We start from the raw sequence: 22,837 nt of genomic DNA on the forward strand, positions 1-22,837 counted from the left end.
TTACCTCCATTTGATCATTTTTTATTTTGATGATATAATTTCTCTATATATCTGTAATCACTAAAGACTCTGAGCTCCTCTAGATTAGGACAAAGTCTTAGTCAGCATTTTAAAGTGAGTGTCTTGGGCATATCATTTAATAGTACTTAGTAAATGCAAACCCAAATTAGACCAAAAAGCAATAATCCTGGAAAATTATTTTAGCATTGAGATGTATATAGAATTGAATACCTTTGTGGAACTTTATTGGCTACAGATTGTTAATTTCTTTTAATGTGGTTTAGGATTTTGATATGAGAGTCCAACAATGAATTACAAGAAATCTAAGATACTCATCTTCAATGAATAATAGTCAACCGTGTTGCAAAATTGTTTTTTATCAACCAAAATTTATTAGTGGTCATTAATATATGTAAGGATAGAATTAATAAATTATGCATTGAAAATTAGTTGGAGAATTATTTTATCCTTGGGAAGTCAAAATTGTATTTTTAAATTTCCCATAACAGAAAAAAAATTTTGTGTGATTTCTTCAGTTCTATTGTTTTATACCTAATATATGTAAAAATGAAAAAGTTATACTTTGGAGTATGAGTGTCTAGAGTGGGACTCTTGATATTTCGAATTATTATTTCTGTTGCTGAATTGTGAGACAAAATTGACTTCATATAGTCTGCCAAAGAGACATGAGACTTTTATTCTATGTGTTCCAAGGGACAGCATAAAGAACAATGAGTATAATAATCTTACTTCATTTCTTTGCTTCCCCATCTCTAAAATGGGTATAACAATAGCACTGAATATAGTTAGGACTATGTGTACGTTAAAGGACTAGAGTTGTTGTGAGGATTAAGTGGGATAATCAGTGAAGAATGTTTGTGTTGTGCCTAGCACTTAGTAAGTACTCACTACATGTTAGCCATTGTTAACATTATTATCATTTGCTAGGAGCTGGATTTACAATAAAAAAAGTAGAAAATATTTTAAGCAAAATATATGGCTTGTGGTGGTGTCTCACTTAGAACCAATCACTGAAGTTCACACTGTCCCCCTACTCTAGGCTAACTTTTCAGAGTGTATATGTTTCCTGAAGATTCCAGATGATGGGGCTGAAAAGAAAAAAAACACATATCTTAACATAATAGACTTTTAGTTGGAAGATTCACTTGAGGTCATTTTCTGATGAGAGAAAACCCTAATGCTTTTGTTTTAAAACCACTAGTGATTGGAATTTTTTTATTTCAGTCAATTCAACCTAATAATAGATATAATTGTTAAGAAGATTTCATTATGTTGAAATGAAATCTAGCTCCCAGAAAATATACTCATTGTTCTTTGTGCTGTTCTTTAGAGCATATAGAAAAAAAGTCTAATTTCTCTTCACCATAATATATGAGGTCAATTATGATGTCCCATACAAGCCTGTCCTCTCCTTAGGGACTTCCACCACAGCTCTTACGCCAATTGCATTGAATTCTCCTACCTTCTCAGGCATTTCTCCTCAGCAATTACTCTAGTGGTCCAAAATCTCATTCATTCAGATTCCCCAATAAACTACACCTAAATGCGTGCTGATTAGCTCCAGGTAAAATAGCATAATCTTCCTTGTTCTGGTACTTTATACTCTGTAGTGCAGATGAGGTAGAATAATTGTGGACAATCACATTTTGAAGATGAATTAAAGTAGAGCATGTGCCTTAATAACATGTTTCTTTTTTGTGTATTATTAAATTGTGGATAGATTGTTGATTCTTACGAATCTTGTAGAAAATTAAACCCTCCAAAGGCTATGTATGTGCTACTATATTTTTGGACTTGTGCTCTAGGTTTTTTATTTATCTATGTTAAATTCTCGTGAGATTTAACCCATAATTAGAGCTTAATAAAATCCTTTTGAATTCCTAAATCTAGCATCCAGCATAGTAGTTTTCTCTATAGTTTCATGTTATGTTGAACTTAATTTTCATGCTACCAATGTTTATCTGTATTTTAAAGGAATCCACATTTGCTTAATTTATTTTTTTACTCTTTCGAAACTAATATTTTTATTAATTATAAAAGTAGTATGCTCATTGTAAAACATTAAAATATTATAGAAATTCATAATAGAGAAAAAAGTTAAAGTGCCCATTATCCCACTTCCCAGAGATAATCACTATTAATACTTTCTTTCATTTTCTTTCTTTCTTTCTTTGTTTCTTTCTTTCTTTGTTTCTTTCTTTCTTTCTTTCTTTCTTTCTTTCTTTCTTTCTTTCTTTCTTTCTTTCTTTCTTTCTTTCTTTCTTTTCCTTCCTTCCTTCCTTCCTTCCTTCCTTCCTTCCTTCCTTCCTTCCTTCCTTCCTTCCTTCCTTCCTTCCTTCCTTCCTTCCTTCCTTCCTTCCTTCCTTCCTTTCTTTCTTTCTTTCTTTCTTTCTTTCTTTCTTTCTTTCTTTCTTTCTTTCTTTCTCTCTCTCTCTCCTTGTACTGGTAAAAATGTATTTTTGTTCTCTTTTCATACACATGGAATAATACAATTAATATTAAAACTTGAGTTTTTATTTCTTGATTACTCAGCTGCTTAAAAAAATTTTATTGGTACATAATAATTGCACATATTTACAGGATACATGTGATATTTTGACAGTGTTTAAAAGTTTCCAGAAAAGAGTATTAATAGAAAAAAAGCTTTAGCTAAGGTTGTGTTAATTGATAGCTTTGGATTGGAGACACAAGGGATTTGTCAACTTTGCAGCAGTAGAGAGTGAACAGGGAAGAAGTACTAATATTTTTGAATATATTTACATTTTATGTCTAAATATGTGCTAAGTACTATACTTACATTAGCTCATAGAAGCCCTCCCATAGTCCCTTGAGGTAAGAATTCAGAAATATATAATTTTCATTTTATCGATGAAGGTAGTGAGACTCAAAGATGTTATTAAGTACTTGGCCTAACATTATGGAAAGAATAAGTGATGGTGCTGGATTTTGAGTCTAGGTCTGTCAGCCCTGCTCCTTGTTTTGCAGCCGAGGACCACTATAAACACCGTGGCAAAACCAGCTATCTCCTACTCACACTACTGGACAAAATGCAATCATTGATTTAAGGTAATGTTTTTTTTCTCTATTTTGAGCCAGAAAAAGAAAAGACTCTAGAGAGTTCAAATGAGTGCAGTTGCTGGCTGGTTTTTAATGAATAACCAACGAGTTAGAGTTAGGAAAATTAGCTGAGAAGAGACAAGCTTTAATTTCCCACTTAGGAGAAAATATCTTAGTTAGAGGAAGAATTCTTCCATTTGGACTTAGCTTTGGGGAAGCAAAGCAAAGTTAGTCTTTTAATTCCCAACATGGTATTAGTGGTGGCTTTATTTTCAGAATGGGAAAATTAAGCTGAGGCAGGAGACTTGAGTTTGCAGCTAGAGTGAACTGCCTAGCATCTTTCAGATCAGGTAAAGAGAATAAGATCAGATGTTGGAGAAGAAATACTTCTGACAATTCCCGAAAGAGTTCCTCCAGGGCAATGTTAGAACTAAAGAAAGAAGATCCATCAGAAACAAGGATGCTTTATGTTGTTAGTGCTAGCTCAACTCCAGACAGCTTAATAAGAAAAAAGTGTATAAAAATTCTTCTTTGGAATATAAATATTTTAGAAATTTGCTAAGGTTTCAGAAAATATTAGCATGGTGGAAATAAATGCTCAAGTCCTTCTGTCAAATTGTACATAAATAACTTCTTAATAGTTTAGTAGTCATTAAATGCATTTCTTAACTTGGCCAGTTTCTCACTTGCAATAATGTTATAATAATAACTATTTCATAGGCTGCAGTGAGGATTAAATTGGATACTATATATAAAGAAGATAGTATGGAACCTATCACAGATTAGATATTGAATACATTTTTATTTTGATTTATTAGTAAATAGCTTAATGTACTTTAATAATACTTATTATTAAAGTATTAAGTATACTAAGTATACTTAGTATTATCAAAGGAAAACCCATAATACTTCAGTATTATCAATAATATGTTATATTCCAAATGCTATGTGCCAAGAATAGAAAGATTTAAAAAGGTTTCATTAAAATCTTTCTAATTTAAAAAGACTTAAAAGATTAAAAAAGATTAAGAAGGATATACCATGGCTGGCATATTGTAATGGTGTGGGGTTTAGTGTACAGTGTTTGGAGTTAGATTATTAGAGTTTTAATTCTAGATTTTTTAGTTACTAACTAAATGTCTTTGAATAAATTATTGAACTCTGAATATCAGTTTTCTCATTTGTAAAATGGGAATGATGTAACAATGATGATTGTTTTGACGATTAAACAATACAGGTAAAATGTTTAGCATAGTAGATGACACTAAGTAAGCACTTGGTAAATGTTAGCAAATACTACTAATTGCCTTTATACCTGTTTATACTGTATATCTTGCTAAACTGTAAATTTCTTGAAGGCTATCTTGTACACCTTTGTGCCTCCTTACATTGAGTTTAATGTTTGTTGAATATTGGGAGCTGGCATGTACAGTAAATTCTCAACGTCTCCAAAAGTTCTCAGAAACCAGAACTTTAAGTGAAAAATGTACAGTAGATTCTCAACATAACATCATTTTGTTCAATGTTGTTACATTATAATGTTGATGAAAAAAATTAATTGGTTTCCCTATATATTGTTTCACTTAAAGCTGCTGTTTTCAAGACATTGAGGACTTACTATAAATTTAATTTCTTTCTAACAATGAACTCTCTATTTGAAAAATTCCAGAATAAGTTAACTTTAGTGTTTCTTCTGTTTTTTTTTTATTTTTTATTTTATTTTATCATATTATGGGGGTACAAATATTGTTAGGGTTACATATATTGCCCCTGCCATTCCTTCCCACGCCCCCCATCTTACCAAACCATCAAGCGTGTTCTACCCCCTGGTGGTACGTATCGCACCTACAGTGTTTCTTCTGTTGACTATGAAGCTTACAGTTACAGTATAGATAAATCGTGTGTCAAGATTGCTGGCAATAATTATATACAAAAAAATCTTGGAGATGGAAATATGAAGTGAAGTGAATGGTCAAAATGAAACAACAAAAACTTGCAAAATATTAAGATGATAAAAAGAAACTTCATTTTAGGATTGACAATGTGACAGTTTGTATGAGAAGTGGAGCAGGTATCAGCTTTGGCATGAAGTCATCATGGGCTAAGACTAAATAGTCATGCATTTCGGGGAGGCAGTTTGAGAAAAACCTTCCTAATTAGGTTAAGCAACTTAAATACAGGCTACTGAAAAATGTGTATAATGTTTCTCTATCTTGATCATCCACATTGAAAATTTTAATCTCTAGGACTCGCATGGCTGCTTTGGAGGGACAAGAGTCCAGAAGGCAAAGAGAAGGGGGGCAGGGTCAGCAAGAAGGAACCATAAAAACAGAAGGCCTTGGACATAGGGATGAATTGCCAGGCATAGAAATTATGCAATTTGTAATTGTCAAAATGAATATTCAAGAAGATTAATGAAACTGTTGGAACAGAAGATTTTGAAAAGTTTCTAGTGAATAAGGAATAGTAAATAGAAAGGAAAACCACTATGCATTTTATTTCTTTTGAAAAAATTAATATTTAATATTTTATCTTTTGTACAACATGCTTTGTTTTTTTTGGTTTTTTTTGTTTTTTTGTTTTTTTGAGATAGGATCTCACTCTGTTACCCAGGCTGGAGTGCAGTGGCCTGATCATGGCTCATTGTAACCTTGAATTCCTGGGCTCTGGCAATCCTCTGGCCGCAGCATCTGAGGAGCTGGGACTATAGGCACTTACCACCATGGCTGGCTAATTTTTTAATGTTTTGTAGGGACAGGGTCTCACTATGTTGCCCAGCTGCATGATGCTTTAATTTATGTATACATTGTGCAATGGCTAAATTAAGCTAATTCACATAAGCATTACCTCACATACTTATCATTTTTTTGTGGAGACAGCACCTAAAATCTCTTTTAGCAATATTCAAATATACAATATATTGTTATTAACTATAGTAACCATGATGTACAATAGATCTCTTGAACTTATTGAATGTTTTTCTTTATAAGTGAAAGTGTTACATGTATATAGTAGAAAATATAGAAAATGAAGTTTTATTTTTAAAATCCCTCATGATTTTACTAATCAGAACAATCATTAATGTTTTGGTATATTTCTTTTTTTTACTGAACTCTTTTTCATGAATATTTGTAAGCATACTCTCTGCCCCCATACATGTAAGTATTCTCTACTGATTTGATATTTCCCACTATATCTGAAATTTATTTTCATGTTATTATATAGTTTTATACAATATGGTTTATTCTACTGTTGGATTTTTGATTGGATATCATACATACGCAACCAAATACACATTTTAATTATACAGTTTATTGAATTTTGACAAATGTATATACCTAGAAATGCCACTCAAATTAAGATATAGAATATTTCATCACTCCATAAACTTCATAAACATCACTTCATAAACTCCCTTGACCCCTGTCCAGTAAATTGCTATGCCCCAAGAGGCACCACTTTTCTGATTTCTATCCCCAAAGATTAGATTTGCCTTTTTAAGAATTGCATATAAATGGAATCATTCGATGTATGCTCTATTATGTCTAGCTTCTTTTGCACAATGTAATGTTTTTTGATGTTTACTCAGGTGGTGTGTATTAGTAATTTGTTCCTTTTAATTTTGGATTAGACAAAAGGAAAGCCCAGGGGATTCATCAATGAGTTGTTGGTGAATGTGTGTGCGTGTGTGTATGTCTGTGTGTGTGTGTGTTTTGGGTATATAATGTCTAGGGGATTGAGCTGTACTTAGTGGGAAAAATGTACTCCATCTTGTCCTGGAACCAGAAGTCTCATTTTTTTCTTGTTTGTCTAGGCATTCCAGCATTATTTGTTGAAAAGACTATCCTTTCCTGATTGAATTACCTTAGTGTCTTTGTCAAGAATCAATTAACTGTATTTTTGAGGGCCTGTTTCTGGACTCTGCATTCTATTTCATTGATCTAGTCATCTATACTCATATGAACTTCACACTGTCTTGATGATTGTAGTAAGTCTTAAAATTAGGCAGTTGTGAGGCCTCCAACTTCATTTTTCTTTTTCAATATTGTTTTATTATTATGGATTCTTTGAATTTCCATACATATTTTAGAATATGTGTCAATTTCAATAAAATGTCCTATAAGATTTTAATAGAGGTGATGTTATTGAAGGAATTATGCCATGCAGGTTAATTCTAGCAGCTCTGGATTTTGCCTTAACTATTTTGCTAACGCTCCTGCACAGTGCTGACTGCTGTCGAGGAGTGAATCTTATTAATTATTAGCTCTGTTTTGTAGCTGTGGCCCCAAAGAATTCCATGATTGCAGGGACCAGGTTTCCAACTTGCTTTATTGATAATAGTTAAACAAATGATTTACTTCTTATCTGAGAGAGACCCCTGAAAGGCTCTGCTGTTGGAATAGCAGGGATGCACATACAATCAGCAGCTTATAAGAAATCTCAACCAAAGTTCCTTCAGACTCCCTGGTTCTTTGGTGTTCTATGAACATTTAGGAGGTTCCTGATCCAAGACAGAAAGCACATCTCCCTATGAACTCTATATGACAATTGGAGTTTGCACCTGGCTCCTCTAGGATACTTAAAGTGGCTAAAAGTCTCTTAAATGGCTGCTATATTATAACCTTTCACCTGAAATAAGCTTTAGATTTGTAAACATTGCCATTTTGGGTCCTATGAGTCTTGTTTAGCAACTGATCCTGCCTGTCACTGGTGGTACAGAGATAATTTCTACCGTAACAATGGAAGTTAAGTCTTCCAGTTCATTAAAATAGTTTACTCCTTCATTTATTTGTCTTCCTTAATTTCTATCTTTATCTTTAAAATAATATTCAGTGTAGAGTTCTTACACATTAATAAAAATTCCTAAATATCTTATGGTTTTGTTGCTATTATAAAATTTATTATTTTGCAAAGTTATTTTTAATTTTGATTGTTTATAGAGGAAAAAACAATTGCATTTTTATAATACTTGGTGTTATATATTTATTTTGACCTGGTATCCCACAATTATGTTAAATTTAAAACTTAATTGCAATAGTTTTATAGAATCTTTAGGATTTTCTACAGAAACAATCATATTGTGTTGGTATAGAAGCAGTTTTACTTCTTTTCCTCTCAGTTGTTATGCCTATTCCTTTCTTTTGCCTTCTTGTACCGGTAAGATCACTATTACAACGTTGAAAAGATGGGGAAAGAGCAAACATTCTTGTTTCTGATTTTGTGCCAAACAAATCCATCAATTTATTGTTATAGAAGTTAGCTAAAGGTTTTGTATGAATGCTTTTATCATATTGAAGCAGTTCTTTTCTAATCCTAGTTTACTAAGATTTTTATTTTGCATATTGAATTTTATCAGTTGCTTTTTCTGTAACTATTGAAAAGATCATAGAATTTTCCTCTTAACTGTGTTAATATAGTGAGTTGGATTGATTAGTTTTTAAATAAAACCTAATCTTGCATTCTTGGCAAAAAGCCCTCCAGTTCTTAGAGATCATCTTCTTGTAGATAATGAGCAATTCTAATTAGGAAGTAAATAAGAAAATGTACATATACATATATATTTAAATTAATTATTTCATTTTCTAGGAAAATTAGCACCTAAGCTGGTGCCCTTGTTGGAAGATGGGAGCCTAAGTGTTCACACAGCTGGAAAGTTGGATTTAGCAAAGTGTGGCTAAATCTGGAAATGTCTCAGAACTCAGCCAAGCTGATGAGGTATTGACTTGGGAAACAATGACTAAGCCCATGCCCGTGATCTAAGGAAAGCATAACCTTCAAGCCTGTGGCATTATAGGCAACTGGTCTGGAAGGATTTCTTCATGGAATGGACAAAAATCAGCCCTGTGCCACAACAGTGTTGGAAATTGACAGGAAAAGGCAAGAGTAATAATAGTTTGTCCAGATTCCACTTCAAATTTTCTTTGGCAGTTTAAGTGGAGTTGGCCTCGCTTGGACTCATAGCAATCTTCTACAATTCCTGGGGATTCTCAAGAGAGAGACTGTACTTCCTGCAAACAGAAAAGTGCTATGGTGTAGTTATCCTCAGCAGGGACTCAGAACTAGATTGTCTGTGTTCAAGTCCTAGGTCCACCACTCATCATCTGTCTTACCTTTACATGTTTCTAAATTTCTGTTAGAAATTTAGAAAACCAACTCTGGCTTGGTTATTCATGATGATGATGACAATAGGATCCACACAATGGAGTTGTTTTTAGGGCATGCTGAGATAATATATGTAATATGATGACAATAATGCTCAGTACATAGAAGTATTACATAAATATTTGCCATAATTAGAAAATTATGTTACTTGTGTGTAAACAACACAGAGACAGGGATTTTGTGTGTGTGTGTGTGTGTGTGTGTGTGTTTTAAATGCTGCATCTGCAGTATAGTGCCTGGAACAGGGAGGCACTCCATAAAAAAATTCTGAATGTATGCATGTAGCATTTGCATGTAGAACTGATGAGTTGCATGTTATTGGTAACAATTAGTCCTCTAATCTAGCAATTTAATGGATGACCCTTTCTGAGGTGATAGCCTACTGAACTGGACAGATGGTTGGGGTAAATGCCAGTATTTGCCTTCCTGCAAGCATTTTCTGACCTAAATATCTCATGCTTTCATTCAATATGATTCTGCATAGAGCAACCATATAATTTGTATACAAGCCAAATACTTTTGAGAATGAAAAGGGGGCTATTAATGACACCAAGATAATAGATGTAAGCTGGGACAAACCAGGACAAACTAGGACATATGGCCACCTTAATTTAGCACCCTCACTGCAACTGACTAAAGATTGGTGGCATTCCCAAAAGAGGTTGTCTATTGAGTGGAAAGCAGCCCATGAAGTGGCCCTCAGTGCATTAGGTAGGGACTATCTGTAGAAATACTATTTTTTTCACTGGAGCATTGTTAATGCAAAAATAACCTGAGAATCAAGTAGTGCTAAGAGAAGTTGAAAGAGGTGAAACAGGGAATAGCTGAGTCACCTAACAGCACAGCACTGCTGCAGAGGAGATAAAAAGACAAGCAGATCTCTGCAGCTGTTGCTCTGTCTGGACAGCCACCCGTGCTGTTCTATTCTCAGATACATTCCAGATTTTTTCCATGACTTCAACTCTCTGGTGACTGGGATTCTCTTCTGTCCTTGCTTACTTCCCTGATAGTCTATAAAATAAATTTCATTACTTGAGAGGAACTGGTTATATTTTTGTTAATTACAATCTAACAATGCCTAACTCAGTATGTACAACTATATCAGTTCTTTGTGTTTTCTGTCCTGGTCTGCTTTGGTGTTAACCCATTATCTGCTTTAGCCCACAACACTGAGATGCTCTCTGACCGCTCTTCAGTATGAAATTCGTGTAGGCTTGTGGATTAATTGAGAAATAATTCATTTATATTATCTGCATTGTATTCAATTTATGGGTTAAATGAGCTTTTGGCTTGCCTGGGAGTCTTACCAACATTTATGATAATATTCCATGAGAAAAAAACATTTCAAATTCTAACCAAGAGTGCCAAGATGCTATTTTAGAAACTAAAATCCAGGACACATGGTTTGATAAGTATGAGTGCATTTATGAGGACAATAGGGTAGAATATTTTAAACAAGAATTCTCTTGGAAAGGCAAAGCTAAATGAAAACTATAAATACCAGAGGCGCAGGGCTGTGTTCCAAGTCATCCTAATAGGGATATTATGGTAGAAAATATAACTAAGGACTAATTAAACTATAGTAATGTCAAATGTACCAGAAATGAAAATATGTGTGTGTTGGGGATAAGGACTGGCTGTAGGAGAGCAGGACTATGGGGGCAGATCCTCTCCAGAAAGAATCTTCTGGGAGGAATTTTCATCTAACTCAACAATTTATGTATGCACAGGACTAGCAAGATTGCTGATGCACATGATGCCTGTCGCATCATTTTATGTGATGGAACAACTTTTCCTTTGTAAACTCAGCTGACTTTATTATTGTTAAGTAAAACTTATGGGAGGCCATTTGTTTGGATTGAGCTCCTGCACTAGGCCCAACAGACCAAACCAAAATGGGGTTACTCACGCTGAAGTTCCACCACCAAGCCGAACTAAGCTGTTTATCTGACCGAGAAATCAAGAGAGAGAGAGAGAGAGATAATAGCCAAATCCCCAAAGAGAGCAGGTTTAGCCTACATGATAAGAAAGTCCCTTTGGCTTTAACCTTTACAAGGAAAATAACTTTGAAATGATGAATCCACTTTTTGTTCTCTGTTTCTGATTTCCTCAGTCCTCTTCTGCCTATGAAGCAAAACTCCTCTGCTAAGCTCCTGAGAGCATTCTTTCTAATTTATAGAATGAGGTGTTTCATGATTCTAGAATCACAAATAAAAGCCAATTAAGATCTTAAAAGTAAATTAGTTGTAATTTTGTCTTTTGGCAGTTCATAGGAGGATCACCTGAGAAGTATCAATAATCTGTAATGGTGTTTGTATGTGTCTCCCACACTTCTTTAAATAAATAAATAAATAAATAAAATAAGAATGAAATAAAATAAAATAAAATAAAATAAAGTACAACTCTCACTACTCTGAGGTCTTTGGAGTTCTGACTAAAACCATGTTTGTTAGTCATGAACCTATTTTAATGAATCTGACATTTTTGTGTGCTTATTTAGGAGGAGAAGAGGTCATTGATTCTTTGAAATTTTGATCAGAATTTATTTTAAAGACTCGTGCCTATTCCAACCAAACCATCTAAATAGAAATGAAACTGTTAAAATATTTAAAAAGCTTATTTTCTGAATAGCCTTTTAAAATAATAATCCAACTGAGGTCCAATTTAGCAAGATGTGAAATTTTAAAGTTCAGGGCCAGTGATTAGAAAAATTCCATCCATTAAAGTAAGAGTGACCTGAGAGTATTTTAGAATCCTATAAGTTTACTTATCATTTAAGTAGAAAGAATATTGCATACTAACTTTACATATTTCTTTGATTCTTTGTTTTCTAAATTTTCTTCACTTTGTTAAATAGATTCAAGGAGAAAAATGTATCAAGCCCTATGTTAGTGTTAAGATTAAGATAGACTTTCTAAAATTCTGTAAGAAATTATATATTTTTTCTGAAAAGTTTTGTTTCTTGACATATGCATGATATAATATAAAGTATATTTATATGTGTGTTATATGTGTTACAAAGGATTTTTGAAACCTATATGCTTAATTTTATATTAGACGCTAATATAAACATAAATGTTCAATCAGTTCAATCTAATTTTTGAGAGAAATCATTGTTCCTTCAACTCCTTCATATTTATGACCATCTTATAAATACAAGAAAATTATTTTCTTAACCTGGGCATGACATCCTTGCCCACAAATAAATCTCTTACTCAAAGGCATTATTATATGGCCTCTAGTGTTACTTTTCTTTAATTTTATGCATAAAGTCTAATGCAAAATAGATTTAGACAAACACCATTTCTTATGTTTCTGTACACAAAATGCTAATAATAGATATAAATTCAACTGTATTATAAGTTTTAAAAAGCCAAGGCAATGCTGACTTGACTTTATTTCTTTGCAGATAATTAGAACAAATGCAGACATGGAGTACTGTTGTTTATCATGAAATAAAAATCCCCATTCATCAAACAAAAAAGCAAATTGGTACAATTTTTAACCAGTTTGCTCATGAAATACATGCTATATGGCTAACAGATGTTTTTAAAAAACTGAAGAATAAAATGTTGGATAATGAAAAATATAAATTTATAACTAGAATTGTCTCAAATATGCCTTTTGGCTAAAGACGATTTAAAATTAAACCTGAAATTTTATTAAAGAATGTTTGCTGTTATAATAATTTCAATATTAAAACATTTACTAGATCTATTTAAAAAGTTTGATGTTAAAATCTAGGATTTAAAACTTTTCAGCACAAATACGTACTTTTAACTGAGGGAAGTGAATGGTGGGGCAAGATCTATTTTGGCTACCTTGACCAGGATAGGGTACGTCCGCATTGCGATGTTGCCACCAAGTTCCTTTTTTCTAATGATAGCTGACTGCTGTGAAGGGTTAACTTCTCTTCAACATCTGGGCTCTCAGATTTGATCAGCACTATTGCTGCTGTCCCAGTGATGCAATCCCACATTGCATTGCTGGAAAAACCACTTTGGGAGAGGAAAAATGGTGTAGTAAAGGTGACCTCCTGGCCCCCTGCTTTCAGAGAAAGAGGTGAAGAACTCAGTCTGCTATGCACGAGTGGATCGTTCTGCAGCAAGAACAGTGCTGTGAAACTGCAAAGAAATAGCATGGGACACACAACACAGGAGAAAAATGAAGGTGAATGGGAAATAGAATTGCAAAGTCTGGAGAGTGGGAGATAAACAATAGAGAATAGAGCGTGGGATGGCTGCCCCCGCCAGGCCAGTGAGTGTGGTAGCATCTGACCCACAGGAGAATGTCCTGCTTCCCCAGTGACCTCCACACCTGCTCAGATAGGGACCTGCCTAAAGTCAGTGCAAAATCGAAGCAGGAAACGTTGGGCTGTCTGGAGAGCAGACAATAGTGGAAGCATCTTGAACTCCCCCAGAGCTCTGTGCTAGGACTGTACTAGGTGGCGAAGGGACTGGTCTAAGTTACCACTGGAGGGAGTTAGGAAATAGCCACCTCACCTCTGGTGGTCAGCGGGACCAGAACCGGAGGTGAACACTGAAAAGAGGACTCTACCCTGAGAACTGCTGCAGGCAATTAGGCTGACTCAGGGAGGGTAAGAAAGTGTAAGACCTCCTGCCAGACAGGCATGAGATTGTGGGAAGGTGACACACAAGAGTCCTCTTGACTCAGCTCCTGGCATCTGCCAACTCCTGAACAGTCGCCCCTAGCGCTAGCACCCTACAGGTTGGCAGCCACCATTTTGGGGGTCCACAACCCAGATGCTGTGGTGCACTATGGTTTCTGGTGGTACCCTTCCCCCAGCCCAGGGACTCTCGAGACAAGCTCTGCTCTTCCATTACCTGTTGTCAACTAGCCTGGCCCATTTTGGTGGGTGAATTTTGAGTATTTTCCCAATTTTTGGAGGTAGGCACCTGTGGGATGCACAGGCACTGGGGTGCTGGGCAGACTTGGGCATCACCCCTGCCCCTAGTACAGTGACATTTGCACAGAAAGTGGTAGGACCAAAACATGGACATAGGGAGAGGCAAGAAAAGCCACTTTCCCTGTGCAACTGGTATGAATCTGCAGGGCCTTGGTGCAGATCAATAGTTGACAGCCCAGTGACTGGGTCCATCAGACTGGCTTATGTCACCTAGTATGATTGTAACTCTGGGTCCTGATCACCGCATCGAAGCAACTGCCAACAGTGGGGTTCCAAGTTAGTTAAGTAAAATCCTGGCCAGAGGCCATAGCAGGTGCACCAAGTAACCTGTCCTATCAGGAGCAGCCTCTTAAGTGTGGTAGAAGAACCCTGAATAACATATTAGCAGCTCCCCATAGTGGCAGATCAAACAACCACAGAAGCACAACCAACCAGGCTGGTAGGCAGCAGCTGTGATCTGCCTTGATCCTACCACCACTTTAAGGGGGAATAGGGTCCAAGTAACTTTCAGGAGTGGCAAGATCCTTCCTAAAGATTGGAACATTAGTATTCCTCACCCATGGACCAGAAATCAACACTGAGGCATCAGATTACCTCGATAGCTGACTCCTCCACATAATCTACAACCAATGACCCAATGACAAAGAACATAACCCCACCGCTCAACACAGTGCCCTCCATCTGAAGCTATTAGAGGGCAGTGGAGTTATACACACAAGTGTGATTCACCATGTAGGATCTTAAGCTGGGGAACCAAACCCACTAATCTCTCACAATAAATGTGAATGATAAGAGGTGAAGACAGATCAGAAGACAGATCAGAAGTAACCCAACTTGCCAAAATACCTCTAAGGCAATACAAGACTAGTGTGCCTCCTCCCACCACTGTTAAGGAACATCCCTACAGGCCTTGAAGTTAAGGGCACAAACCAGTGCTAGCATTCCCAGTTCTCAATTAACTACCCTGATGAGAAAGAACCAGAGAAAGAACACAGGGAAAATCTAAGAGCAGAGAGAAATGTCAGATCCAAAAGAAACATGAAACCCTCAATTTTGAATACTAATCTAAATGAAGTGATTAAATTGATGGAGGAAGAATTCCAAATATGGATTGTAAAGAAACTCAATGGAATTGAAGGGAAAATAGAAACCCAACCCAAAGAAACCATGAGAACAATACTAGAAATGAATGAAAAATTCTCTAAAGATATTGAAATAATACAGAAAAAAAAATCCAAACAGAAACCTTGGAAATGAAGGAGGCATTCGAGGAACTTCAAGACACAGTGGAAAACCTGAAAAATAAAATGAATCACTCAGAGGAGAGAATCTCAGAGCTTAAAGATAATGCCTATGTGCTAAGCAAATCAGATGAAGAAAAAGAACACAGAAGCAAGAGATAAGAGCAGAACATATAAGAAATGTGGGATTTTGTAAAGAAACTAAATATAAGAATTATAGGCATTGTAGAGAGAAATGAAGAAAGTATACAAGGGCTGGAAAATCCAATTCTAGGAATATTGGAGAAAATATGCCTGGCCTGGCCAGAAACCTATATATACAGATAAAAGCACACAGAACTCCTGGAGACTCAACGTAAAGATGCAAACACCATATCACATAATAATCAGACTGACCAAAGGAAACATGAAAGATGAAATTCTTTGCACAGTAAGATGAAAAAAATAGGTAACCTACAAAGGAAAACCTATTAGACTAACTTAAGGCTTCTCAAATGAAATCTTACAAGCCAGAAGGGACTGGGGATCCATCCTCAACCTTCTTAAAGAAAACAATGGCCAACCTAGAATTCTTTACCCAGCAAAACTGAGCTTCAACTATGAGGGAAAAATAAAGGCTATCCCAGGCAAGCAATCATTGATGGAATTTGCAAAGACCAGACCTGCTTTGCAGGAAGTACTCAGACCTGTATTACACACACTGAACAGCACAATAGACACCCACCAAATTAGAAACACTAAAGAGTTTAAGCCCAGAACCAGAATTCCACAATGGCTCAAGAGGTAAAACAAAACAATAAGAATGTATCCAACAATATGAACAGAAATATACCCCAAATATCAATCCTCTTCATAAATGTGAATGGCTTGAATTGTTCTTTGAAGAGACATAGACTGGCTGAGTGGATAAAACACTATAAGCCAAGTATCTGCTGTCTCCAGGAAACTCATCTATCCCACAGATAGGCTTTCAGACTCAAGGTCAAGGGTTAGAAAACAAACTTTCAGGCTGATGGAAACCAAAAGAGAGTCGGTAGTGATTCTGATTTCAGACAGCATAAATTTTAAAATAGCAAAAGTAAAAAAAGACAAAGATTTTCACCATATAATGGTGAAAGGAAAAATCCAACAAGAAGACTTAACACATCTTAATCTCTATGCACCCAACACAGGAGCACCAAGATATTTAAAGCTTACCCTGTATGATCTAAATAGCATGATAAACAGTAATGCCACAGTAGCAGGGGATTTCAACACCCCACTGACCAGACTGGAAAGATCTTCCAAACAAAAAATAAGCAAAGAAATAATGGACTTAAACAGAGCTCGAGAACAAATGGGCCTAACAGACATCTACAGGACATTCCATCCAAATAAACCTCAATGTACATTCTTCAAATCAGCTCATGAAACTTTCTCCAAAATCAACCACATCCTACACCACAAATGAGACCCAAACAAATTTTTAAAAATATAAATTGTACCATGTGTCTTCTCAGACCATAGTGGTATAAAGCTAGAGATCAATTCCAACAGAAACACTCACTGATTCACAAAATCATGGAAATTAAACAATCTATTGCTAGATGACTGCTGAGTGAAGGAAGAGATTCATATGGAGATCAAAAGATTATTTGAATTAAATGATAATAGAGACACAAGCTATCAAAACCTGTGGGATACAGCAAAAGCATTCCAGAGGAAAACTAATAGCATTAAATGCTCATATTCAAAAGACAGAAAGCTCACAAATCAACAAACCAATAAACCATATCCAGGAACTGGAAAAGGAAGAGCAAATTAATCCTAAACCTTGCAGAAGAGGGAAATAACTAAGATCAGAGCAGAACTAAATGAAATCGAGAACAAAATGATACAGAAGAATAATAAAATGAAAAGTTGGTTTTTTTTTAAAAGACAAACAAAATTGATAGCCCTCTTGCTAGATTAACAAGAGGTAGAAAGGACAGAAATTTAATAAACTCAACCAGAAATAAAAAAGGAGAGGTCACAATAGATATCATGGAAATACAAAAAATTATCTTTGAATACTATAAAAACCCATATACCTAAAACCTATAAAATGTGGAGGAAATAGACAAATTCTTGGAAGCACACAACCTCCCTAAGCTCAATGAAGAGTAAACAGAATGCCTGAACAGACCAATAAAAAGTGCAGAAATTGGGACAACAATAAAAAATCTTCCAAAAGAAAAAAGAAGTCCCAGACCAAATAGGTTCACAGCCAAATTTTACCAAATATACAAAGAGGAACTCATACCTGTACTGCAGAAATTATTCCAAAACATTGAGAGGACAGTATCCTCCCCAACTCATTCTGTGAAACCAATATTACCTTGATACCAAAGCCAGGAAAGGATGTAGCAAAAAAAGAAAACTAAATATCAATATCCCTCGTGAATATGGATGCGAACCCACAGCCAATATTATATTGAATGGGGAAAAATCGAAAGTATCCGTGCTTAGAACTTGAACCAGACAAGGTTGTCCAGTACACTATCCCCATTCTATTCAGCATAATGCTGGAAGTCCTTGCCAGAGCAATCAGACAAGAGAAGGGAATTAACATTGTCTAAATGGGGGAAGAATAGGTCAAACTCTCACTCTTTGCTGATGATATGCTATTATCCCAAGGACTCAGCCGAGAGACTCCTGGAATTGATAAATGAATTCAGTGAAGTCTCAGGATACCAAATTAATGCACAGAAATCAGTAGCATTCATATACACCAATAACAGTCAAGCCAAAAATCAAATCAAAGATGCATCACCTTTCACAATAGCATCAAAGACATTTAAACATTTGGAAATATGTTTAATGAAGGAGGTGAGAGATATTTATAGGGAGAACTATGAAACACTGAGAAAAGAAATTGTAGATGATGTGCACAGATGGAAATCCCTCCCATGCTCATGGATTGGTAGATGAATAGTATTAAAATGTCCATTCTATGAAAAAAAAAATGTCCATTCTATGTAAAGTGATCTACAGAATTAATGTGATCCTTATTTAAAAATCCACCATCATTCTTTACAGATTTAGAAAAAAATAATTCTGCACTTTGTCTAACCAGAGAAGACCTCATATAGCCAAAGCAGTATTAAGCAAAAAGAACAAATTGGAAGGCATCGATCTGCCACACTTCAGTCTTTACCATAAGGCTATAGTAACCAAAACAGCATTGTACATGCACAAGAACAGAGATATAGACCTTTGGAATAGGATGGAGATCCTAGATATAAAACCATCTTCATATCGTCATCTAATCTTCAACAAAGCCAACAAAAGTATACATTGGGGAAAAAAATCTCTATTCAATAAGTGGTGCTGGCAAAAATGGATATCCACATGCAGAAGATTGAAACTGGATCCCCACCTCTCACCTCTCACAAAAGTCAACTCATGTTGGATAACAGACTTAAATCTAAGGTGTGAAACCTTAAGAATTCTGGAAGAAAATATGGGGAAGACTCTTTTAGACATCGGCCTAGGTAAATAATTTATGAAGAAGATTTGCAAACTAATCACAGCAGCAACAAAAATAAACAAATGGGACCTGACCAAATTAAAAATCTTCTGTTTTGCCAAGGAAATTGTCCTTAGAGTGAATAGACAACCTTCAGAGTGGGAGAAAATATTTGCTTTCTACACATTCAATAAAGGGCTGATAATTAGAATCTATATAGAACTTAAGAAAATCAATAAGAAAAAAATCAAACAACCCCATCAATAAATGGGCAAAGGACATGAACAGAAACTTTTCAAAAGAAAACAGAATAATGGACAGCAAATACATTAAAAAGTGCCCGACATCTCTAATCATTAGGAAATGCAAATAAAAACTTCAATGAGATATCACCTAACTCCATTGAGAATAGCCTCTATCAGAAAGTCCAAAAATAACAAATTCTGGCATGGATTTGGATTTGGAGATTTTGGAACACTCTTACACTGCTGGTGGGACTGAAATTAGTACCCCTATGAAAAGTAATTTGGAGACACCTCAAAGAGTTAAAAATAAAAATATCATTTGATGCAGCAATCCCACTACTAGGCATCTATCCAAAGGAAAAAAAAGACATTATATAATAAAGACATCAGCACTTGAATGTTTATAGCAGCACAATTTACAATTGCAAAGATGTGGAAACAACCCAAATGCCCATCAATACATGAATGGATTAATAAAAATGTGGTATATGTATACCATGGAATACTACTCAACTACAAAAGCAATGGTGATCTAGTAGCTTTTATATTATCTTGGATAGAGATTAAGCCCATCCTTCAAAGTGAGGTATCACAAGAATGGAAAAACATGCACCACATTTACTCACCATCAAACTGGTTCTAATTGATTAACACTAAGGTGTTCACATGGTAATAATATTCACTGGGTGCCGGTCAGGTAGAGGGGTGGGGGAATAGAGCAGGTAGGGTGAGTAAACCCACAGCTAATGGAGATGGGGTACACTGAAGGACATCCTTGTGGCCCTGGCTTGAGTGAGGCAAATGCATTTAATGTGACCAAAATGTTTGTACCCCCATAATATCCTGAATTAAAAAAAAAAGATAAAATGAGACTTAAAATTCAAAAACAATGAAAGAAAAATTACTTTGTGCATATCATCAGAAGTAGGCTTATTGTTGCTTTCATTTCTATATTTTTATTTTAATATATTTGCAGGTATTACTTTACATTATCTCTTGGGAAAATTTGTTCTTAAACCTTGGAGCTACAAATGCAGCAATAGAGCAACAAGATGGGCTTCCAAGTTAGTAAAATCTTCTCTGAATTTCTCTGTGCGCTTATCTCTTTTCCATAGTTTTTACATTCTTTATTTTGCATGATTTAAAGAATTTGTTATGATTATGCTTATGCATAATTTTGGAGGGTGTTGTCCCTTGAAATAATTTTGAGGAAGCAAGAAGTTATTCTTCTTGCAATTTGTCTTTAAATGTCAATAACTTTCTAATAAGATTTTTCCTTGAAATATTTAAAGCATAAATTAAACAACTCAATAATAAATTCAATTCATATGTGTTATTTTGTTTAATATTATGAATTATAGCAATTCTATAATACTAATATGAGAATTAGAATATCTATTCTAATTGAATTATCTATTTTTTCTGCTTTGTATTATTTAAATTTTCATACTTTTTTGACTCAAAAGAATATCAGTGTTTTAAAAATTGTCTACTGAACTCAATATTTTTATGAACTGTCATTTTATTTCCCTATTTAGCTATTTGGAAGTTCTTAATAATTGTTTTGTACAAACATAACAGCTTTCACAATTAATTGTTGAAGCAATGTTCTCATGCAAAAATACTTGCAGCTGTATTTCAATGGATTGATAGAATTTTAAAAATTTGTGGCATATAAGGGAATTTATGCTTCAGGTTACATCCAGAATGCTTATTTATTTAGGAGTAAATATGAAGAGATAGCTGATAAATCCAAATATCATGCACATTTTAAGTTGGTAAGTTATGATGGAAACCTATGGGATCCTTAATCATGCATAAATATGGTTTGTGTTCTTTTGTTGTTTTATCTCTCAATTATACCTAGGAGGTTATCAAATTTATTGATCTTTTTGAAGAACAAAGTTTTCACTTTGTTAATTCTCCCAGTGTTTGCTTGCTTTTTAATTCATTGTTTTCTGCTTACTTCGGGTTTTCTTTGCACTTCTTTGTCCAGCTTCTTAAGGTAGAAATTTAAGTCATTGATTTTATACCTTTGTCTTTTCTAACACAAACATGAAAAACTGTATACTTTTATGTAAGTTCTACTTTAGTTTACTCTTAAATTTTAATACTAGTATTTTTATTGTCATACAGTCTGAAATATTTTCTAATATTTCTTGGATTATTTAAAATTATGACACTAGGATTATCCTTCTGTGAACACTGGATTATTTAAAATTATGAGTTTTTCCCCAAAATTATGGGTTTTTTATATATATCTTATTATTATTAATTTCTAATTTAATCCCATTGTCAGAAAACATATGCTATAGGACTTCAAATTTTTTTTAAGTTAACTAATGCATTGTTGGCCCAGTGTATTTTCTATCTTGTTGACTATATCATGTACTCTTAAAAAGAAAGTGTATCCTGCAGTTTTTGGGTATGTCTTATAAATGTCAATTAGGTTAAGATGATTGATATTATTGTTCAGAAAGTCTATGACTTCGAGGATTTTTTTTTCTTTTCTTGGAAACAGAGTCTTGCTGTGTTGCCCCCGGCCTAGAGTGCTGTGGCATCAGCCTAGCTCAGAGCAACCTCAAACTCCTGGGCTTAAGCAGGAGTAGCTAGTACTACAGCCATATGCCACCATGCCTAGCTAATTTTTTTCTATATATTTTTAGTTGTCCAGCTAATTTCTTTCTATTTTTAGTAAAATAGAAACAGGATCTCACTCTTGCTCAGGCTGGTCTCGAACTTCTGACCTTGAGCTATCCTCCCTCCTCAGCCTCCCAGAGTGCTAGAATTGTAGGCATAAGCCACTGTGCCTAGCCAACTTTGAGAATTTTAAAATTAGTTCTATTGGTTCCTAGTAGAGGGATGTTGAAATTTCCAACAATGTAGCTTTGCCTATTTCTCTGTTTAATTCTGTTTTTTTTTTTCTTTATGTATTTTGAAACTCTCTTATTAGGTACATACATATTTCTGATTGTTACAGTTTTGGTATAAACTGAACGTTTTGTTATTATTATGTCGTTATCATTATAAGCACATTATCTCTGTTAATACTCTTTATGTTAAAGTATACTTTACCTGATATTAACATGCTATGAATAACATTATTATATGATATATTAAGTATTTTATTTTAAAAACTTTTAAAAATAATGTTTTATTTATGTACCTTCAATCTATCTTTATCTTTATAAAGTAAATACAATTGTGTCTTGCTTTTTTAACCTATACTGAAAATCTCTACCTTTTAATTGGAGAGTTTAATCCATTTACATTTATTATAATTATTGATATGCTTGGGTTGGGTTTAAATATGCTTGGGTTTAAATATGCTTGGGTTGGGTTTAAATATGCTTGGCATTGATATGCTTGAAATGGGTTTAAATCCCATTTCAGTTTTTCTTTTCTGTTTGTCCCATATAGGTTTGCTCCTCTGTTACTCCTCCTCTGGCTTCTTTCATTTTTTTATATTCATGAATACTTCTATAAATTCTATTATTTATCCGTTGACTTTTTATATTTTTGGCATTATTTTTAGGGGTTGCTTTGGGAATTACATTTTACATATTTAGTTTTCACAGTCTACATAGAGTTTGTACTGTATCATTTATAAAATATAAGAGCCTTGCAATCCTATAGATCTTTTCATCTCCCCCCAACCCCCTGCTGTCCCCCTAGGATTTTCCTCCTCACTTTCAAG

This window comes from Microcebus murinus, chromosome 2 (assembly GCF_040939455.1).
Source record: "Microcebus murinus isolate Inina chromosome 2, M.murinus_Inina_mat1.0, whole genome shotgun sequence".
Taxonomy (NCBI): domain Eukaryota; kingdom Metazoa; phylum Chordata; class Mammalia; order Primates; family Cheirogaleidae; genus Microcebus; species Microcebus murinus.